Genomic DNA, 13,921 nt, shown 5'->3' with positions numbered 1-13,921 from the left:
CTTGTCAAGGCATTTCTGTATTGGTCCCCTCTCAACAGATGGGGAGGGATGGGAATGCACCCTAAAGGTGAGGAAGGAGGCTGAGAGTATGGGGCTGGTCTAGGTAGATGTCTGCAAAAGTGTTACAGTGGATGATTTTGGGGTATCGCCAAACATATGGGACCGGAGCTTCATGCTGAGAAAATTTGTATTTAATTCATGGCCATCTTGGCAGTGTTTTAATGGTTTGTAGTAATAAAACCCTTGGGAACAGGAAGGGAAGAGATGCTTAACCAATTTAAGAGAGACCTTTGCCATTCACAGGATGCACGTGCTTTCTGATCAGCTTGTCATATTGGGCATAAGTGAATTTGTGGTAGATGAATTTGCTGTACTGTCTTTCCGCCTTTGCCTATGGGATCTTTTGGGCAAGATGATCGCACTAGAGATGTTGCATAAAGGAACCTCTTTCCCCTGCCTGTGCTCTGAAAGGCGGCTGAGTCTAGGGCAGAACTGGCAGCTCATTGTATGAAGAGAGGTGATGCGCAGTACCAACAATTAAAACTGAATTGGAAAATGCATGAGACATTTGGGCTAACATCTGGAGTTTCTTTTAGAAAGCCTTTGCAAAAAACCATGAGTGCTCAGGGCTGTTGGTTTACATCCATCAGAGCCCTGCTGCATACTGAAGAAAAGACTCATTTTGCCAATGGTTGTCAGCAGTAAGAGCTGCAGAACTGGTGCTAACACAGCCTCGCTCCGAGCACGGACAAAGACAAACTATGTTCAGCATCATTTCAGGAACCAAGGTTAAGTGTCGGGCTGGTCCAAGCAGATTTTATGAGCAGCCTTAACATAACAAGCCCATATGGACGCAAGGGGAGAGCATAAATGCTTTTTGGAAAGGAGAATTGCTTCACTTTCCACTTTCTAAAGGCTCATGATAAAATCATAGCCTGAACACTCAAAACCAGATCCCCCAATGGCTTTACTGCTTATCTCGCATTGGGTGGTAATGGGTGTGGAGGTGAGAAGGCACTGCTAGGAGGGACATAGCTGGGCACTGGTGCACACTGAGTCACCAGAAGGAAGCCAAAAGATGCTAGCATGAATTTCAAACTGTGTCTACCTACCTCCGCAGTGGGTTTCACAAGGCTTAGGGAGCACTAGGGTATCCCTATGGGTTGATGCTCATCTGAAAGGACTTGAATCTGAAGGTGCTTCGTCACGGGAGCTGAGCCATGTATATGAGGTCAAGCAAAACTATTTGCAAAACTCTGGTCAAATTCAGCAGGTTGTTTCAGCTAGGGAAAAACACCCAGCACTCATGTGGGATTAAAGCTTCAGTCTTTTCTGACTTTTTTTTTTTTTTTAACTGCTCAAGTTTTCATTTTGAAGAGCTATTTTGTTCAGAAATTTAGCTGGCTGAACGTTTTTTTAACTGCACAAAAGCTTCTGAAACCAAAACCAAATTTTCTTTTGGGTTGGCCAGTCTTTGCAATTGGCTCTGAAAAATGTTTTTAGATTTGAGTTTTTTTGCTTCAGCAAAGGAACCTGACAGTCTTTTGTTATGAGATGGACTGAGAATGTCTGGGTTTTTTTTTTCCCCTGTTTTTTTCTTTTAGTTCAGTCTTTGAGAGGTCCTCCAGCTTCCTCTGATATTCCTGCTGGTTGAGATGTTCAGCTCTGTTGGGAGACCCCTCCATCCTCTCCCTGGTCAGAAAGGGACACAACTGGGCCCTGGAAGACCAACTGGGTGGAGAATGAAGGCAGGACTGGCTCCGAGAGTGGACTCCTTCTGGTGATACAGTTGGGAGTGTATGTAGATGAACATCACTTCCCCCCTGCTGATGGAGCAATGCAGTTCCCTTGTCTCTTGCTGCCTGCTCTTCAACACCAAATGGGTGAGTTTGCCCGCTTTCTTATTTTTTTAATCATTGTACCTGTATTCCTTTCCAACTATTGGGTCAGGGTTGCCATATCATGTGTAGGGAGTATGTTTTCACTGTCCTTGCTGTTCTAGCTGGCTGTCCATCCCCACATACCACTCTCTGACACTATTTCCAGGCTCAGAGCACTTATCACGTTCCTTGGGTGAAGGCCATATTTTCTCATGTCCTGCTCAGCCATTCAAGGCCAAGCCCTTTCAACGTAACAAACTCTTTCTACTGTGAGCGGGTCTGTGAGTGTGAAGGGGACTGATACAGAGTGTGTTTTACTTTTAACCCTTCTTTCTTCCACCAAAGCCTTTCATGCCCTGCATTCAGCCCCCAGACTGGCTTGGGCAGTCACGCTGTATCAGCAGCCCACAGTTGTCCTGGGGGGATGCGGTAGCTGGGGTCATGGGTGTTTCAGCCGAACTTGCTACGCTGTACTGATGCCTTGCCGTATGCACAGGCACTTCAAAGAGGTTTCCACAGACAGGAAGCAGGGCAGATTAGAAGCACACTGAGGCTTTTATTTTATGCCAGGACTTCAAAATGTTCTTGCTGGTATTTCTGAGGCCCCATTTTTACTGCTCTTAATACATGTATATAATATAGCAGGAGGCTGGCCTCTGCGAGCCACACACCGCGTCTTCATAGGATGAGAGTCACAAGACACTTCACGTGCATCGGAGAACCAAGGGGCTCCAGGGGAGGTTCAGGACTGGCTCCTTCAGGTCTGCTTCCTCTGGCAGCAGGGAGTCAGCTCACCCAGCAGCCTGAGGTTGGCCGTCCCTGGTGCAGCTGACATGGCTATGCCACTTTGCACCCTAGGGATATGCCACCTCCCTTGGAGTGTGCTCAAGAAGGCATTGCTGAGGTAGCCAGAAGTCCTGGCAGGCTGGGGGAATGGGTGGTGCTGGGATTTTGCTGCCTCTTCTTTTCTCTCATATGTTTGCACCCTTTCCAGACATGCGTCAGCTCCACTCCCACAGGAGCACTGGGAAGAACATGCTCCAGCTGCTGTTCCTCCATGGTTTCTCCCCAGCAATGTAAACAGTTTACAGGGGACTTTGTAAACAGCAGATTTGTTTAGGATATTGTCTGCATTCCTGCCTCAGTGTTTCCTTATTCAGCAGCGCAGGGGGAACACTGACCTGCCGGCTGTAGGTCTGTGGCTTGTGTTGTTGGAGGGGAAGATGGTGGCGACTGAGAGGAAGGAGTTGTGTACACTCCTGCATTCCCTGTGAGCCTGGTGGATTTGGGGGATCACACCAGGGTCACACACACACACCGCAGCTGCATGGAAATGTTTCTGCATCCAGCAGTGAGGAAAGCTGGCATGGGATGCAGCTGCTGCTGAGCCTTTTGCAGGACGCGGTTGCGTGAGAGAACAGAGAGCTTGCTTACGCAGTGCCCAGGGCACTGGGAGATAGATGAGAAATCTTAAAGATAGGAGCTTCATTTCAGAAAAGCACTGCCTATTTGGGAAGTCTCAGAAAGTTGTTGACTCCCTGGGGAAGCTGATTGTCCACGCAGGGAAAGGAGGCTGTTAAATCAACTCAGCCTTCATCCCGTGGGAGTAACATCTGAAGACGTCTGTTCTCCCTTCATGGCTCCTCACACAGGGATTCAGCCTGTGCTCATTGGTAGGAGGTCAGCTTCCCTCTGCCACCCCTTGACCTTTGTAAAGGAGCAGAGAAGGGAGAGGGTAATTCCTACCTGAGCTTCTGCATCTGCCACAGAAGCTTTGTCAAACTTGAGCTGTACTTAACTCCCAGATAACCATTAAACCTCAGATGCACACACAAAAGGTGTGGGAGTGGATATGGGGGAGCTTGATATAGAGGTTGACATGCCAAAAAGAGGGAGTGGGGGTGGGGGGAGCAGCAAACAGAAATGTTTAGAAGCAGTCAGTAGCTGCTGGGTGAGTGGGGGACATTCCTCAAGCCCCCAGATGTCTACTGCAGCTGTGGGTGAGTTCAGCCTTCCTTCTGCTAGTGAAACATTGCTTCTGCAATGTAGCTGTGAGAGGTAGGTACCCAAACAGGAAAGCATAGGAGAGTGCAACTTTCAGGAAGCACCTGGGGATGGTCAACAGAACCTATAGAGGAGGGAACAAAGCCCGAATGTTACAGTACACTTATTGTGCGTTGTTTTTTTATTTTCTGTTGTTGTGCTTAAGCCTGAGCAGCTTAAATCTGTGATGGGCCCTCAAGCCAGTACCTCTGTACTCCAACACTTCCCACTGACAGGAGGGATAACTGTTGAAGGCTGGCCTGGCTGCCTGCCCTATGCTGGGCTGTCAGGAACTGGCAGTGGATCATTCTGCTGTTTGTTTGCCCCTGTTCCCTGCCAACCACAAGTTTGAGTCTTGAATTTAAACATCCTGAATAGAAAGGATGGGATCTCCAAATGACTCCTCTGGTTCGTTGCTGGGGAAGTCTTGCATCCAGAAGACACAAACAGCTCAACAAAGCCAAACACAGGGAGAAGCAATCTGACCCCATTTTTCATAGCATTGGTTTCCCAAGTATGTGGCTGCTGGTTGCAATTCAGAGATGGTCTCCACCTCCTCTGTTAGCATGACCATGTGAGGGGCTGGTGACCCACTCTGGCAATGTCCACATGTTAACCATTATTAGGAAGAAAAGGCCAGCAAGTTCTTCCTGCTTCCCTCAGAGGCATGGATGTATGGCATGGACCCAGCCTGGCCCGGGAACAATTGGGAGGGCTGAATTTTGGACATCTCTAGATGTTTTAATTACCACGTAAAAACCCTGTTTTCCTTTGGGAGATGTCGATAGTTGAGCGTTGTCCAGCAGAATCCTGTTGACTTTCTGCTGAGCTTTAACTGTAAATATTTGAACAAAAAAATATCTCGTGTTAACCTTAGCAAAATGTAGTCTTTCTGTACATAGTGAAATCTGGCTTAAGTCACAAGTGAAAATGAGAGTGGTAGTTTCAGGTGACTCCCCAGTGGATGTTCATCCACATCAGCACAGAAACCAGCATGTTGCCAATCATGGATGGCAGCTTGTTCATCAGGAAGGGCTGAAAGGGCAGCTGGAATTGCTGGGCAGGATGGAGATGTGTTGGTTGAGTTTAATATGGTCCTGAACAGGAAAGCAGGAGGGCTTCAGGTCATGATGGACAACTGAGATGGAAGGTGGAAGGCACAGGGCTGTCAGGAGAGTTGCTAGTTCTCAAATCTTTCTGTTTCATTGCAGGGTCTGGAGTTTGCCTGTAGCTTGGGACCAGTTTTGCTATAAACGTCAAAGCTCAAGCAGATTTTCATCTCTGCTTTAGGTAAAATCCCCATTTGCTCAGCTTGCTGACCTGCATTGTTCCCTCTTGGGAGGACAGTTGGATGTTATAGGAAGGGCTCCATTTGCTCCTTTCTTCTCTTGGACTCTCACCTTTGTCATGGTGAAGAGGAGGCAGGAAGCTCTCTGGGAACCTCTGCCTTCCCTCCACTTCCTGTCTGCCTAATTCATCCCAGGCTGTAGCAGAGTTCCAGGAACAGGGATGCTGAACTCCTAGAGGGCAGAGCTGAGTCCAAGGGAAGGAAGAAGAGTACAAATTACTGAGGAGAGGCTGAGCAGATGTGTGGATGGAGGGAGACAGCAGCAATACCAAAGCAGAAGTGGAAAGAACAATATGGCCATGGGGGCCATGAGGCAGATGGGCATGAGGAGGGTGCTCCCACAGCCCCAGAGGACCACCCTGGACTCGTACATGCTGGAGATTCAAATACTGCCAAGCAGACCCAAACGTGCAATGTGATCCTCATAAAAAACATCTTCCTTAAGTAAGAAGTTGAGCAGGCTGGGGTTCCTCAGAGCTGGCAGCATTAGTGGTGCAGGAGGTGAGCACGGGAAGGGACAGGTCAGGAGCAAGGGACAGAGCTGGCTGCCAGGGCAGCAGGTCAGGACTAGGGCACTGGCAGAAAGTCTCTGTGGTTCTGCTCAGAAAAGATATTTCAAGCATTGATGTTTCCAAATGAGGAGGAGCTCACAGCTGCCCCCTGCAGCCATCAAGTGCCTTAAAATCCCACCTTCCTTTACGATAAACAGGTGCCTTGCTCAGTTAGATCCCTTGAGTGGAAACATCTGGAAGCTCCCAGCATTCACCTCAAATTCACCCTGCTCAAGACACCCAAGCAGGCAGGTCTGTTCCTTTTGTACCCAATCCCTCCTCCAAAGGGAATGAGTGCAGGATGTTGTTGGGCTGCACTCCCCTGTTTTGCCCTGGGCTGAACTGTGTCTGTGAGCCCATCGGGGAGGGAGATACTCTTCTGTGGTCCATCTCAGCCCTGCTCCCTGTTTCAGGCCTTGGCTTCAGTGTAGGAACTGGCTCCTGCTGTGTCTTGTGTTCTTGCCATTCGCTCTGGCAGAGAAGAGTCCTGCTCTGCTGGATTTGGCCCCTGAAGCAGCAGAGTGCCCTTAGCAGCAAGGCTCAGGCCTTATGATAAAGTCCTGCACACAGGTCTTCAGGCTGTTGGGCATGTCCTCTACCTCCCTGGGTGCTGCATGGGTTCAGCTGATCTTTTGGTTGTCTTTTTTTGGAAGGGAGGGCAGTTGAGTTTGCTGTGGCCAGTTGGTAGGTCTGTGATGCTGCCTGAGCTCAGCAGTATCACAAACCCACTACCCTGATTGCTCCTTCTGCTGTGGGAGTGAGAGAGGCCACGCCAGAGCACCCGGTACAAACTGGCGTGAAGGGAAGGATGTACCACCACACTACTAGTGTTTATTATCCTTTTTTACATATGGATGTAGAGAGGAGGCAGGTGAAAGAGGATGGCAAAGCCTGTGGGGATCCAGGTGCCTTCCACCACAAATGAGGCCCTGCTGCCTGGGTACCCAAGGCAGGCAGTGCTGCAGTGGCAGAAGGTGCCCATCTCTCAAACTGCAGAGGGGGCAAGCAAAGGTTTGCAGACCAAGTGAGGCTGAAGAGCAGCACTGAAAAACGCTGCCTTTGGGTCAAAGCAGTGCCCCCAGTTGTGCGATACTGCTGTCAGGTGGCAGAGCACAGGCACAGAGAGCACCTTGGTCCCAGTAGTGCGTTCTGCCTTAGCTCTGAGAGCTAACTCTGCCAATCCTTGTGCCGCAGGGACATCAGTGAGGGAGCACGTCTTGTGACCGGAGCAGTTCCCGTGCAGCTGAGCCCTGCAGGTTTCATCTCCAGGCCCTGCAACTTTGACATGACGAGAGATTACAAAGGTAGAGTTGGGTGTGGGCTTGCAAGATGGCAGGTGCTGTCTAATTAATAGGGAAGATGATTGTTAATAAACTGGGCATGATAATACTTCGCAGAGGTGGGAAGGGCTGATGAATGTAGAGCCACTCGAAGACCTGTGAGTACCTCGAGTGCTGTTACATGCATGAAGTGTTTGCAAGTGGGTTCGGTTCTCGCTCCCAGCCTGCCCCATGTGAGGGGTTGGGAGCTCATCGTGTGTGTGCAGGTGGGCTGGCATCAGGGGCTTCGGCAAGCTGTAACAATTCCCATTTAGTTTTGACCTTTTGCTGGATATTAAAGCCTTGCTGTGGCTCAGTGAGATGAACGCTGCAGCAAACACAATTCCTCAAGATGAAATATCTCTCCAGTGGGTAATTCCAGCCTCATTTGAGGGTTGTTGTATTTTTTTTTTTTCTTTCCCACTGAATCATTTATTCCTGGTGTCAGGAAGGTGCAGAATGACTTTCCCCACTGGCTTTCAGAGCTTCATTGATTCTTGAACTCCCACTCCTGCAAATCTGCTGGAACAGCAGCCCTTTGCCTCTCCAGTTTTCCCAGGAGGGGGTGGTGAAGGGGAGGGTCTCAGGACTGGGGGAGCTCTTCAGTGAACCCATTCACAGTCTGGGGGAGATGCTGTCATATTTTAAGCTCCATAGTCCAGAGGGAGTGTCTTTTGATTTGTAGGTTTTTCGCCTTAAATGCCTTTGCAGCACTTGGCTGTCTGCATGAGGAAGGGGGAAATAGGACACATTAAAACTGCTGGTGAAAGCAAGTTATGTGCTGGAAGGATGGAGAGTGGGTCACAATCCCAAGTCTTTGGTCACCCTGAACACCATTTGGACACTGACACAGGTCACCAAAGGCAGGGCAGGTCCCTGCCTGACTGAGCAGTCTTCAGAAAGAAAAGGAGCAGGATGCATTACAGCAGCTCCCCCAGAACAGGGAAATAATAACAGATCAATGATAGAAAGGGGAGCGGTGAGCAGGATCATCTGCTGCAATCAGTGTGTATGCATGTATGCAGCACCTATGGGAATTCCTGAGATTGTACAGGGTGCCGGAGACCTTTGGCCCTTCCTGCTTTCTGGTTCTCTGTTGCAACTTAACTCTTTTGCTCACAGTGGGTATGAATCTGGTCCCTTCAGCAAAGGAAAGCAATCTATTCCCAAAATATGCGTAGTGAACAAATTCAGTCATTGCGTGTCTGCCAGACAGGAGTGACTGAACCCAGGCCTCTGCCTGTTATCATCAATCTATTTGCAGTCCTATATCTGAGTTCACACTTCATGTTCTCCAGTGCAGCTCCCTTCTCTGGTTCACGGAGGACGTGGATATGCTCTTCTTCCCATGTAGGGGGTGGAAGGAGAAGAGGCAATGGAGTGAGACCTGGAGGAAACAGGGTCCCAGAGCCTTGTAAGAACTCAGGAACCCAAGCCAAGAGGTACCATCACATCACTCTGTGATCCCTTCTGCGTACGGGAGCAGGCCTGAGCCAACACAGCTTTGCACTTTGGTGTGGCACCGAGGGAGCCAAGCGGGTGTGAAATGCAGAGCACTGCTTGACCCTGCTCCAGCAGAGGAGCAAATAGAGCAGGACAGCCACCACATGGACCCTGGCCTTTCAGCAGGGCTGAATGGATGCCTTGTGTCCAACAAAACTTTTCACAAGGCGCTTGCTACCAAGCTCCATAGCTTTGATTTAAGGAGTTTCAAGCAGTCTGACCATGCTCATTAGTGTTTACACGATTCCCCTGCCAAGTAGTTGTAAATGTTTCCATTCGTTCTCCACTTGGCCTAGTTTCTCCTGTTTATTATCCTAAATGTGCCCAGGACGTGACCCTGCTCCCCCTCCCCAGCACTCACTCCAATTCCATTTAATTTCTACTTCTTCCTATGAACCACTGTAAAGTAAGCACTGTTCAAAGGACAGAAAAATAAGGGGACGTGGATGTTCACAGAGGTGCTGTGCCCTCCTTGAGATAAGGCACGGTGCTCTGGCATCAGTGTTGGATGGGCTCGGACAGATGTAAGAACAGTAAGAAATGCAAAGGGGTGCTGCTGGGTGGCTGCAGGGGAGCTGGGGACTGGAAAGCGATGGAGGATGCTCAGTGCTGACAGATGTTTAAGTCACTCTTTATTGCAGTGCTACACAGGAACAAAAAAGATCAATATTTATTAGTTGCAGAAAGCATAATTTTGCATGAAAAGCATCGATCAGCACGTCAGCCGAGACAATGTCATTACATCTTTATGATTTGGTCAACATCCCTGTGTGACTAAGGACATTGTTCCCCTAGATAGATAGAGCTGGGGAGGTGAAGGAAGAGTTTAGCACAGTGCTGTGATTAGAGGGGAGCAAAGCAGGGGCTGCAGTAGTGTTTAGTGTCACAGGATGGATTTAGAGGCTCTGGCTTTGGCTCTGGTTCTCTACCATCACTTCGAGTGGTCAGTTTGCCATTGGGCTCTAAGTACCACCAAGAGAAATTCACTGCTTCAGAGTCAGGTCCTAATTTTTTAGTCTTTTTTCCCAGTGAAATAAGCTGCTTGCCAGTTGGGGTCAGGGTGAAAGCTCTTCCTGTAATGTAATATTGCATAATTATTTGCTTTATGGGATGTTTACACCATCCTTTAAGGCAACCCAGTGTATGTGGTGAGGATGCCTTTTAGTCCCAGCTCTCCTCCAGTCATTCTTGCGCACATTGACTGACTCCAGCCCCATCTGACCAGTGGGTAGAGGTGTCTGGTGTCAGACCACAGACCTGAGGACCACAGGTAGCTACTGAAGCTGTTTGTTCAACCCAAGCAGTGAGTTTGGTGGCTGGCCAGCCAGTCCGTGTGGGCAGGCTGGTGGAGCACGCATGGCATGGGGAGCCTTGGACCTGCCAGACAGGCTGGCTCTCACCTGGCTAGCTGGTGAGCCAAGGTGGGCAGGGGATGTGGGAAAGGGCTGTGGGCATTGCCGTGCAGAGAGTGGGAGGCAGCTGGGAATGGCAGTGGCATGGAGGAGGCAGAGGAGCTCCGGGGTGGCCTTCAGTGGGATGGAGAGGTGTTCAAGGGGATCTGGTGGAAGTAGGAAGATGAGTAAGGTGGAAGTTGTTGCAGTTTTACAGCTGGACACAAAGCCAAAGGGAACAAGCTTCTGGAGCTAAAACCTCTAAACAGCTGCTGCTAAAACCTCTCCTTGCTGTGGGTCCAGCAGGCAGGGCCAGCTGCGGTACAGTCAGTGCTAAAGAGGGGTTATAGCCCTCCCTGCCCCTGCATGACCACTGTGCCCGAGCACATGGCAGCAGCAAGATCCCCTTATTATGCCTGTGCAAAAGCAGTTCAAATCCTGCCATTTCCAGCACTGTGGTGGCCCCAGCAGAGATACAGGAGCACAAAGATGAGCATGGAAACAGCAGGCCCTGTGGTTTTACAGAATGCCTGAGTCAGGACTCCTGGGTCAGGATTCCCAGCAGTGCTGTTGACTCCCTTAGGGCAAGCCACAAGTCAACCGCACTCACTGCAGTTGCAGAACTCGGCTTCCACTTAAACACCAAAATAATCAGCTCAAGGAGAACTGCTTGCTCCAGTCACTGTGGGCATAGTGACTTTTCAGAAAAGTCCTGCTGTAAAAGTCATGATCAGAGCAAGCGGTTCCTCCAGTCTCCAGCCCCATGCTGGATGTGAGACAGGAAAGCGTGCCCTTGGCTTGGTGAAAAGATCCTAACCAGTTCACAGGCTGGTTGTGAGTCTTAACCTAGGTGTTTGTAGATAAAAGGTGTCATCAAATGAAGATGAGTGGCTCTGGCTGTCTGTCTGAATGATGAATGAGGTGTTGTTCCATACAAGCAGAAGGGATCTCCATGTGCATCCTGAAATACAGTTTTTAAGACAGCTGTTTCTGCTTCCACAGCCTGCCTAATGTGACAGACAGCCCTTTTGTCAGTGAAAGAGGCTGTTGAAGAGGTGGTACAGTTGGAAGGCCTGGTTTAAAGGACACAGGCACCTACAACCCACCTGCATTATAGCTGCTGCTGCAGAGATTTGTGGATCTGGTATCTCTGGCATAGGAGGCAGGAGGTTTAGTGATCTCTTGAGTGTACGAGCTCAGGACTGCAGGGGTCTGGCATCAGCGTGTTGATCCCCAGAGAGTGTGGGGTGACTGTAGGTGAGACAGTGAGCCTGGGTAGGGCCTGAGGGTTGTGTTGCACCAAGGAGCATTGGGAAGATCCGAGGTCTTAGTCCCACTTTTGCCCTGCCAGCTGCAATGCACACAGCAGGCAGCTTTGTTGCATGGAGTCTCAGTGAGAGAACCATTGATTTTGTATTAGGACATAAAAACTGTTTGAGCTGAACAGACCGATCGTCCTTCCAGCCCAGTATCCTGTCTCCACCAGAAGCCAAGGCCGGATGCCTTAAAGGAAGGCATAAAAATCCCATAATGCCCATAATTGTGCAATACTACCCTATGGGGGGAGATTTCACACTGACCCCAGCTGGCAGGCAGCTTATACCCTGAAGCAGGGGAATCAATAGCTGTTATGATTTTCATTTGAGTTAGTGTCACTGCGGATGCTGTTCTTATTCACATAAACGTCTGATGCTGTTGTGAAACTCTCTAATGCTGTTTGTTATACTGCTCTTTTAATATCCTGGCAGGAAGCTGATGTTCTCAGATAAGGTGTTTAGGTGTGGATGAACTGCTGCAGGCTGCTCATAGGAGAGCAGAAGAGGAGCTTAGCCCCTTCCCCACCACCCCAGTCCCTGCCCCTTCTAGTACTCTTTATTTAATATTAACTCTTCCCATGGCCCTGCTGGAGAGTGACCATGGTGGGGAGGAGCAGCACTCACCATTCCCATGTCTGTATTGGTTTTCGGCTCAGGTAGTGCCCTACGAGTAGCCTTGTACCAAAGGTAAGTTTCTTTGCCTCTGAAATATTTGCAGGATATTCCTTAGAGAGGGATTGTGGGGCTGACAGGAGACTGGTTGATCTGTGCCCAGATGTAACTTCCTCACCACTATTCAGGTGATGGAAGCACTTTCTTGTCTGGGAGTGCCCTGCCACTCCTTTTCTCCTTGGACACCCCAGCCAGACCTCCTGCTGTTAATGCCAGGTGAAGCCTGCTGGGGAGCTGAGCAGACGGTGTATGGCAGGGCGAGTGGTTGGAGACTAGGACAGTGGCTCACTGCAATGTTTGGGAGTCAAGTCAGAGCTTGACATGACTTTAACTCTAATGAGAACATTTGGTTAGATTTTCACTAAGTAAATAAAAACATAGATTTTCACCCAGGGAAGAAGACCCACTCCCAACTAGCGATCTTTAGGGTGAGATACCCAGCCCAGAGACTGCCTCTTCCATGTGTCTGGCTTCCCTCAACCCCCACCTGCCCTGAGCATGGGAGAAGTTAAAAAGAAGACTACCCATGAAGGAGCGGCAAAGGTGTGTTTGCCTGCTAGCGAAACAGGAGAGGGGAATGAAGGCAGAAGAGCAGGTCTCGTCATGTAGAATGGGGAGGAGGTGACACAGCCTGTGATAATTGGACCATTAAATCTAGCAGAGGCACCGACACTTACACACTATGGCTCAAGGAAACAAATGTTTTGTAGTAACAATAACTCTCCAATAGCAAGCAATAATAAGTATCTGCAATCATTTTTCTGCTGATCCAGTGCTTAATCCTGTTGTTCAGACTCCAGGTCAAATTGTCCTCAAACCACGGTGCAGAGGCCAGGTGGTTTTACAGAGTTGTGCTGGTGTGACTGAGAGGAAATTTTGGCTCAGAAATCCGTTTGTAAATGTCTCTCAAATGTCCGCTTTTGTTTCCTGTGCCTCTTCACTGTCAGTCCTTCTGCCTCCAGAAATCTCCACGTCGGAGGGAACCATCCCAGTCTTCATGGTCAAGCCCCCTTTATTCTGCCCCACATCTCCCCATGAGTCTCACTCACCAACTACAAAGAACACCAGAACTGCCTGAGATGGTCACAGAATTGGCTTAAAATCCTTATAGTTTACAAATCTGGCTTTAACTCTTTTATTTATTGTAGGTGTGGGAAGGAGGGGTTTAATCCTTGAGCTGCGTTCTCAGACTTTTCAGCTGTGGGAGCTAAGAGTGCCATTTTTGCAATAACAAAAGTGGAATTTTGCATGCAGGCGCAGGGCCCCAGGAGTGGGGGACTGAAGAAAACACCCTGTTTCTGAAAGCTTCACAGTAAAGTCCAGGCTCTTGGCAATTTGGGGCTTCCAGGGCCGATACCCGTCTGGACAGTATCTTTATAGATTCTTAATTCACCAACTCTAATCCTATGGAGCATATCAGACCCTGCCAGATTGTTGTTCATACTGTAAAGTACAGGCACAAGGTTTGACCAAGGCTGCTTAGGTCTGTTGTTGGGTTTGTGGCACTGGGTGGCCCTGGCCAGGGGCAAAGTCCAGATCCCATTTTTGGTGACCAGGTCCCGTTTGGCACCAGCGTGTTCAGGGTGTGAGCGTGCTCATTGCTGGGGTGCTGGCAGGAGTCCTGGAGCTTGAGGCAGTCTTAAGCTGGGATTAAGAGCAAAGACAAAGAGAATTTTACCTCTCTACTGGCTTGGGGTTTTCAGCTCTTTTTTCAGCTGGGTAGAGGACATGGAAGGGCAGAAAAACTCTTTCTCAATCCCATGTCTGGCCAGGCAGGAGATTGCATAATGCCGCAGATGTTCCAGCTGTGCTGTTCAAGTGCAGATGACTTTGCTGGGTGTTGCTTCTGTCTTGATTTACTGTGGCCTTTGGGCTACCAGGCTATGGTAGAAAAATTA

This window comes from Ciconia boyciana, chromosome 8 (genome assembly GCF_034638445.1).
Source record: "Ciconia boyciana chromosome 8, ASM3463844v1, whole genome shotgun sequence".
Lineage (NCBI taxonomy): Eukaryota > Metazoa > Chordata > Aves > Ciconiiformes > Ciconiidae > Ciconia > Ciconia boyciana.
The sequence above is the reverse complement of the archived record's forward strand: the minus strand, read 5'-3'. Positions refer to the sequence as shown.